This window comes from Pithys albifrons, chromosome Z, assembly GCF_047495875.1.
Source record: "Pithys albifrons albifrons isolate INPA30051 chromosome Z, PitAlb_v1, whole genome shotgun sequence".
NCBI classification, from domain to species: domain Eukaryota; kingdom Metazoa; phylum Chordata; class Aves; order Passeriformes; family Thamnophilidae; genus Pithys; species Pithys albifrons.
This window is the reverse complement of record NC_092497.1, coordinates 76,255,695-76,264,968: the sequence shown is the minus strand read 5'-3', so window position 1 is coordinate 76,264,968 and position 9,274 is coordinate 76,255,695.

The following is a 9,274-nucleotide window of genomic DNA, read 5'->3' as shown; positions in this document are numbered from 1 at the left end:
TTCTGATCAGGATAGGAAAGGCATCCATTCCTCAAATGACACATCAGTCTGTTAGGGTTGAGCACCTGTTCTGGGGTGAAATCCCAGGTGATAGGGGGTGTCAACCGTCCTAGTATCCTGCCCAGGTCACTCCATATTCCCTGCCCCCAGGAAGTGCCCTCTTTAAGGCATGTCCTCATGAGGTCACCTTTGTAGTTTGGCTGGTTCTACAAAAAAGCAACAGAAAAAATATAGTTACCAGGTTCCCTTAGGTTTACCACAGTATTAGCTACCAACGTCATTAATAAATAGTTTGCAACTGGGTTAGCATGAAACCCTGGTAGATCTGGTAATTACTCTATGAGGTCATGTGCCTCAAAATCAAAGTCAAAATCAAGATCAAAATCAAAACCAAAATCAAACTCAGATAAGGAAAAGTAGCTGTACTCATTTTCCTGAGGTCTTGGCACAGGAAAGCTGTCTGAACTCAAAAAGACAGTCAATAGAAGGGTTAATACATGCATCCAGTAGGAAGCCATATTGTTTTTGTTTATGTTCAGAATGTACCAAAACAATACAGATAAACCAGTGTTGTTTATGTAACAATTCCCAGGAATACAGCCAAGTTCCTGGGAAGCCAGCCAAGGTCCTTGATCTCCCAGTACGGGCCACGAAACTAGGCATTTTCCCCTACGAGTAAGTGCTAAAAATACAGGAAAGGACTCTGTACAACTGAACTTTCACCTCTGGCCTACATATTTATTTCTCTCTTCTAATGACGAATTACACAGGCAAAATTACATGCATTTATAACAATTTTTTTCCTTAAATGGTTTCATAACATGTTCAGATTAAATTCCTAAGTTATGCCTTAACATTACGCGCTATAATTTTTGTTAGACTGTAATGCTACTGAATTATTTTATTTTATATATGTAGGAGTTTCAAAGATTTCAAAAAAGTAACTCTTCTTACAAGACTTGGCAGATAACAGCAAAAAATCAGGGAGAGGGGGAGTGCTATCTTTAAACTTACAAGACAGAAAATACATACTTTCAGTTTTTATGTACATTGGGAATTTTTATTACAAAACACTGTAAACTCATTAATTTATGGTCTTAAATTAAAAAATTCAGGCAACTGAAATTGGACTATTATTGGTCAATTCATACAAGACAACTTTTTTATTCATTCAACTCTATGAAAAAATAGTTGAAGATCTTCACAGTTCCTTCAGATGAAGTTAAAATTACTGAATATGTTTCAAAATGTAAACACAATGAAATCCTGGTACCACTGGACTCAATGGCTATACCCCTTTTTACTACATTAGGAGCAAATTTAACTTTATTCCACCCCCAAAAAAATTTTTCTTTTTTTTTTTTGTGTATCATTTTAGTCTGAATTCTGCATATTTCTTCTGTCTCCATTGTCTTTAGGCTAATTTAGATGTATGTGCTCATAAATAGTGTTACTAAAAAGACGTATTGCAATTTCAATCCCCTGCATTTGGAAATGACTATGGAATTTAGCTGCTTTCATCTGAGTACACCAAAAGGTCTTATTTTTAGAAAATTTCAGTTTCTCACACTGAGAAACCAATGCTCCTTAAGAGGTAAGGTGACTGAAAAAGGGTGACATATAACTAGCAAGGAAACACACTGACTCCAGGCAGATCTGTGGTTATGGTGGTATGTAGTACAGGCAGAAAAAGAAAACTTGTATTTTAATTATCAGGAAAAAAACAGATTCATCTCAGTGGAAACAAGTAAGGGAATTACTACAGTATCAACTGAAAAACCCAATATTTTAACAATTTTTAGGTTAGCCTGAAAAAATATTGAAGACTATATCCTTTTGCATTGATGGCAGATGCAGCTTAACTGTATTTTTTCAACTCCAGGGTCATTATCTGAAATCAAAGTAAGGAAAAGACTCAGAAAAAAATAAAATATTGTCTACTGAGAGGAATTTAAAATGTCTTGTCTTTATAATTGTATTTTCCAAATTAATTAATGTATATTTTTACTACTACAATCCAGCTAATGTTTCACAAACATCTTTGTTGGACTGTACACATTTTTCACATTATAAATATGAAATATAACAATTTTCTGTTTCTCTGCATTTTTTAGCTAAAGTTTGCTTTTATATCTGTATGCAAATTTTGATCCAATGAGCTCAAGATTGTTCAACAGATTGGATCTTCTTCCCATATTACCATATTGCTATACAATAAAATAATAGTAGCAATGATGTGGCATTTCAAAAAGGAATTGATGACGTGACAAAGCATTTAATTGGGTAGGAATAAGATACAGGTCACAATGTGATAGGAACCCTAAAAGTTGATGAAAATAATTTATACATTAAATAATCCGTTCCAAAAAGTGTGATTGTGATAAATGTATATTTCTGAAATAGAACCATAATTTAAAAAGCATTCAGTAGCTAAACTACTATCTGACATTTTCATGTTTTATAAGAGCATAGTAAATTTTCTGTAGCGGCTGAAGTCAGGCCCAGAGCAAATCATAGTGGCTCTATATGTATTTTTATACGCTATAAAAATAAAACATGTCATCCAATTATATTAAACTTCACTCTTTAAACTTTTGTTTGTAATGATAGTGGTAAGTTGCAATGAAGAAAAGGTTTGATAAACTGAAGATGGGGATGAGTAAAATACTGACTTCTAATGGAAGGCAGTCAGTAATACAACCATCTTGCCCTGTTTTAGTAAGGACTGGGAATATGATTCCTTTTTTTACACACCAGTGACTTCTGTGGCATCTCCACTACTATATATATTTCAGTCATAAGGTTTAGTTTTATGTAGTCTTGCAAGGAGCAGGGAGTTGGACTCAATGATCCTTATCTGTCACTTTCAGCTTCAGATATTGAGTGATTCTGTGAGTCTGTGGCATTGCTGGCTGTGGTAAATCCACATGCAGCCTTGTATTTTCCTAAGTAGGGACACAAGGTTTGCGTAACTGCAGATAACTGCTTGAATTCCTTGACCATTATCTAAACATTAGTTCTTTTATTGTACTCATAAGACAGGAATCTGTTCAGCACTCTTCCCGAGTACATTTGCAAATACTGATTAATTTTTATACATGGCTTCTGAGGCAGAGGAGGTTTGCTAAGGAGATAGCAACTCCAAGGACCAAGACAGATTACAGAACTGCACAAAGGAAGGTCTAAAGGAACTTCAAGGACAGACCTATTCATCCCCTTTCCCAAAAAACGACCATCCTGACAGATCCTCATCTAAGGTGCTCTTAAAAATGTCAATCAATGGAGACTTAGTAGCCTTCACAAGTGATCTGGTCCAGTGTTTTTCAGCCCTTTCTGTGAGTTTTCCTCAATGTGCAGTTCTAACATGTTTTGCTTTTGTTGAAACATATTCCTTCTCATCTTAACCCCTTTGAATAGACAAGAATTACCTTAATCTTTGCAGCAACATTTTTTTTGCATGAAGAATCTTCTCTGTATAATTTAATAGTCTTTCCATTATTTTAGGATAATTAACCTCAATTTTCCCAGTTTTTCTTGCAGATCATTTTCACGGCCCTTTTATGGATACTCTGCTATTAATTTGCGTTTTGTTTTGTGTTCTTCAAGAGTATAGTGTCCAAAACTGAAAACAACCAAAGCCATAATAATGCATAATTTCAATCTATGTCTTTTAAACTGTTCTCTTTGTGTGTCCCAGTATGCTTTTTTCCCAACATCATGATACTGTTAACTCATGATTAACTGGTAATCCATTACAAATCACAGGTCACCCCCACAGAGATCTCTTGTAAGCCACTTGCTACACATTGTGCCATGGAACATTCTAGGCTGAATATACTATCATGTCTTTACTGTTGAGTATCATCCATTCAGTGGCATATCCAATTTTTCCAACACTATTTTGAATCTTAAACCTGTCTTCCACTTTAAAGGCAGTCTCTTTCAGTTCCAGATTATCTGCAAATTCAGTAAGCACATTATTACAGTTTCATAGTTTTATTGAAAATATTTAACAGATGTAACTAGGTGCAGGCCTCTGCAAAATCCCAACTGGTCCAGCTTTCATTTAGATTGAAAACTGACAACTCACCATGTTGTGACTGCTTATGCATCCTCATTTTAGCAATTTCATCTTGATCACACCCCCATGACCTACTATGCATCTGTTCTGTGAGACAAAAGACCCTTACAATAGTCGAGATAGATACCACCTGTTTATTCTTCCCTGCCCCAAGACCAACAAGCACTGTAGTAGAGTAAAACAGATTGTGTTCATGATGAACTCCTGTTTATTCTCATCAGTTTCCTCACTAACTTTAGTGTTTGCATATAGATTGTTTCCCCTCATTTCTCAAAAATAGCTACTGCAATATCTGAGATATCTTCAATTGATTGTTTGAGCAAGAATCTCATCAACCCTTCATTTAAATTTGTATGAATCCAAAGGTGAAATTCTTTGGTCACTGCCAACGTGAACGCATCCAGATCATCCATGTACTCTTAAACTGTCCTGCACAGATATTGTCTTGGCCTCATGCTTGCCTTAACTTTATTAGAGAATACTAATCCAAAAATATTAAACCTTTGAATTTTGTGTGCATTATCTATCATTATTTCCTCCTTTTTGTCTTGTTACAGAGAAGTAATTCAATTCTCAGCCTTACAGTGCTGATGTGCATATATGTTCTTGTTCCTGTTGATGTATCTTGATCATTTTCTAAATCAGACCTCCATATGTTCTTGCATTACTGAGCCTAGTTTCCAACTTCCGTGTGCTTTTCTTATATTCAGTGCCAGTGAAACCCATCATTAAGCAAATTGCTCCCTTCCTACATGTTCTGCTTTGTGTCCTCAGTATCACTTCTTTGCCAGGTCTCCTAAGCCTTCTACTTCTTCTGACTTTTCATTCTGATTTCTGCTTTTTTTTTTCTTTCCAGTTTGCTGATTTTATACAATATTGACTCATCTCTTCTTAAATGTGATCAGTTGTCACATCATGCTCCATAAGTCACTTTGCTTTGCACTCTCATGGTTCTCAAACTCATTGGTAAGAATCAAACTTTAAAGAGTCTTTCACTAGTGCATACTTTGCTATCTGCACCAGGACTTTATTACTAACACATTCCAGAAAATTGATGAGCAGTCTGCATACTGTTCTGTAACTTCTCCAAAGTAGCACCAAATTTCTGCAGAATTTAGTCAAAGTTACCTCTGTTAGCCATAGAACATCTTTGTCATGTGAAAAACAGATAATCATACATTCCTTGATCGTACAAGCACCACACACATGCACACCTCCACACTCTCCTGCCCCTCCCCACAACTTGTTTGGAGGGTTACAGGTAGAATTATTCTTCTCATGTTTGGAATTATTATTTTCTTCTTCCATACTATCAGCCCTTCAAGTCCAATGGTAAGGGAACATAGGTAAGAGTGCTTTTGTCATATCTAAAAAGCATAGAAGTTGTTTGGTGTCATGACGTCCTAGTTCACAAAGACACAATTCTCCAATGGTTTGGGCTTGCTTCCTTCCTGGCACATTTTGGATACAAAAGGGAGAGTCCAGTGCAAAGTTTAGAAAACAAAACCCTTAGCTCTACATCCACATCATATCCTTGGTAACAGCAGCATGAGACAGAATACAGTGTGCAGCGTATAGTCATAGATCTGATCCACAGAGTGCAATAATGGCATAGGAAATTAGACTAGTAGGTTTTGCTCATAGCTGGAATATTCCTTACTTTGCAATGTGCACCTTGAAAATAATGAGATGATGGATCCTATTATTATTTTCTTAACTATACATCTTATTTTATTCAGTAAGGCACGACTTTAACCTGAGGTCTGAAAGATTAATCACTGAGAAAAACCTTCTAATTAAAATGTACTCTTATTTGTAATATACTCTTTATGTTCCCTAAATCTTTAGCTGATGATTTAAATGCTTTTTTTATAATAGTATATGTTGGGGTTTTTTCTCTATAAACATCTGTGAAACAGAAGGGATAAGACTTTCTCTTAAAAATTGTGGGAACACATAAAATATACAGTACACTTCCTGTTATAGAAGGCTATTTATTAGTCTAAATACTTCTGCAATATTTGGCAAATGATCAAAACTAGTTTCTCCGGTTGTGTTTACAATGTTCTAAATTAAAAGCCAAGCCCATTTTCAAGTGACATTTTTCATACCAACTGAAATGTTTCTCTAATATTGCCTTTTGCTGTACTTTCTACTTGACAGGATAAGCTCCAAATGTTGAGCACAAGTTTGCAACAAAGTTCTTGAGAGAATGAGACTTGCCATCTAGCAATTCTTTTTATAAGAAGAACTAAAAGAGTCTTTCCCCCAGTGTAGGATTTTTTTATTATGACTGTATATTTACTTAACTTTCTGACTGATGCTGTACTTAATCAGCTACAGTGAAGGAAATTCTTTTGATTTCATTGCAAAATTCTGTTGCTCTTTACTGCATTTAAATGTTCTTTCCCATAACCTTTGAGTGGTAAAATGGTCACAGACAAGAACAGAAGAGCTCTTATTTCTCTAGTGAATGCTTCAGACATGTACTAACACATAAATTTAGCAAAAGTTTTGAACAGACACTGCTTCTGCATTGAACTGTTGAAAAAATAGCTCGGAGTGCTACAGAAATGCACTTTCAGTTTACAAAAATTACTCACCAGTGTGTGCAAAACACTTTCTTTTCAACACATATTCAAAACCTGATATAACAACAAGCCTCTTTAGTAATTATCACTAGTTACCTAAGCAGTTTTGACAAGTTTTTAGGCAAAACTGGGTCAGTTCATAATGGCAGCTTTTGAATGTATTTCACAATTACCTATGTATTGAAAAGCTGTGCAACACTTAATATGTTGCACAGCAAGAATGTGCTTGGGTTGTGTTTCATCTTATAAATAGACAGACAGGCAAATACTTACACTATCATTTCCAAGAAAAACATCTATTCCAGTAACCTGTCATTCTTTTTATGTCTCAGATTTAGTAATCTTTTTATTAAATTGCAGACTGTCCTTGGACTTCTATTCATCCTTTAATTTAAACAAAAACTGTTGGCATCTGTAGTTTTACTTCTTTATTCCTTTACCTGAGTACTTTAATAACCATAAGTTGTTCTGACTGAAACTCCAATAAGAAAGTCTGCTGCATTTCAGGAAAACCACCATTTGCCACATGCGGTCAACTGCCCTGTGAATATTTTGGGACTCTGGCTTCAGCTGAATGAGGGATCTTTGCAAAATGAGTGAGTGAAAAAATTGTGCACATACAGTCTTCTAAAAAAAAAAACCAAATTGCTTTGTGTCCAAATGCTTGAGTACCTCTCTAAGGAGTACCTGCCTCTCTAAGCAGCACATTTTGCTTCCTGTTCTAACTGAAGTGGGGGTTTTTTCCTATGAAGTAACTACAAGATAATTAACTAACAATTTTTGGAGCCAAGCATTTTCAAACATGTGGCAGACAATCCAAGAAAACAGTACTATAAGCCAGTTTTTACACCACATTCTGTAAAGGAAAACTTGTATAAAAAATAGCAATTGCAGCCCAAGGGGCGAAACCGCAGTTGCACAATGAAGAATACGCTCTTGTTGCTTTCCCTTTTGACATTCTCCCATTTCTGGCACCCCTATTACATCACACAAAAAGGTTCTACCATAACAAAATGAGATCCATGTTAAAGGCTGGATCTCTTTTCTTTAATCTGGTGTAAATTCTGGTAATACATCACTGCGAGAAAATTTATGTCAAATTAAAGTAACAGTAAGTGAGTAGAATTGAGATTATCTCATTACACAGGAGAAAATAGAGACTGAAGGCATTCTATTAATACATGAACACATTGTAATATTCAACTTCATATTGAGACATATGGTCTGTAGGACAGGAAAAAACAAGTAGGTCAACTGTATTTGTATTTTTTAATTTAACTAGGATTACTCATTTATGGTTAGAACACGTAAATGCTCTTTGAGGAGATACCAATAAAGACAATAAAAATACAAGTAGCTGAAGAAACATACATTTCAAACTCAGCAAGGATGCTGAAGTGAAGACAATTGGCCTTACCCAATTTCAGATTTTAGTCAAAGGTTGCTCCTGGGACTCAACTAATGACCCTGAGGTTTCCTTGTTTCAGGAGTTAGCTTTAGCAACTTGTGAAAAATTTGAGCATCTGGAATCTGAACTAACTGCAATGGGTGGGAAAATGAAACAGCTTCAGGTAGTTCACTACTGATACAGTGGGAAACTTTTGGACATCTGCCTGTGGGAGTGGACAGGAAAGAAAAGCCTCTTAGTCAAGAGTTGGGGAAGATGCTAATCACTCTAGAACAGCAGGAATGTGTTTTAGTCCTGATATACTCCAATGCCCTCTCAAGGAAAAAGATCATTTACAGTCACTTATGAAGACATGATGTCTATACACTATAAACAGAGAGGAGACTGACATGTAGTCTCTGGAGTGTCTCTGTAATCTCAAGGCCACCTGTGAACAGAAAAGAAGTATCTTCCTTAAGGAGCATTATCACATAAATTTGATGTGACCAGGATTATCTGAAGAAAAATAAAGTTAACAAAAACATGAGGCAAACTAGTGAATGAAAATATCAGATTAGTAAATGTAACATAGATTGAAACAGATGGTGATAAAATGGCACCAGGAGTCTCTCAGGCTTTTCTTACAACTAGAATTCATCCTCCTTGTAATCTTCTTAGAGCCAGAAGATTTTTGTACAATATGACATGCTACTTAACTGTTTATCACATCAAGTATGATCATAATACATAAAAGTGAGAAGTTTGTAGCATTTTTTAACAAGGACAGTTTTCTTCTCAATCATACTCTTGCACTAGTGTTATGCGTTTAGCTAGGTGTAGGCCTAAATTTAGGCTTTGGATTTCAGAGTAGGCCTGAGACTATCAGCTGACTTGAGCTGGGCTGGCCCAGCTGACATCTGACTACTGCTGGCCAATGGTATTCGATATGATATTCCGACATCATCTCAAAATATAAAAGCCAGAGTAGGAGGAGTTTCTTTGTTCCATCATGGCTGAAGTAGAGGCAAGATATGCAGCTGTTGTCTTGCTGAAGGGACACTTGGCTGCTGCCCACTGCTACTTCACTTTTTGTTTGAGTTCAGGGAAGTAAACATTTTATTGTTATTCTCTCTCTTTTGCCCTGCTGAGTGTCTTTTGAGGAACTTTATGGATCTAGAGTGATAGAATCTCTTTTCAGTGGGAGGTAGAAAATTT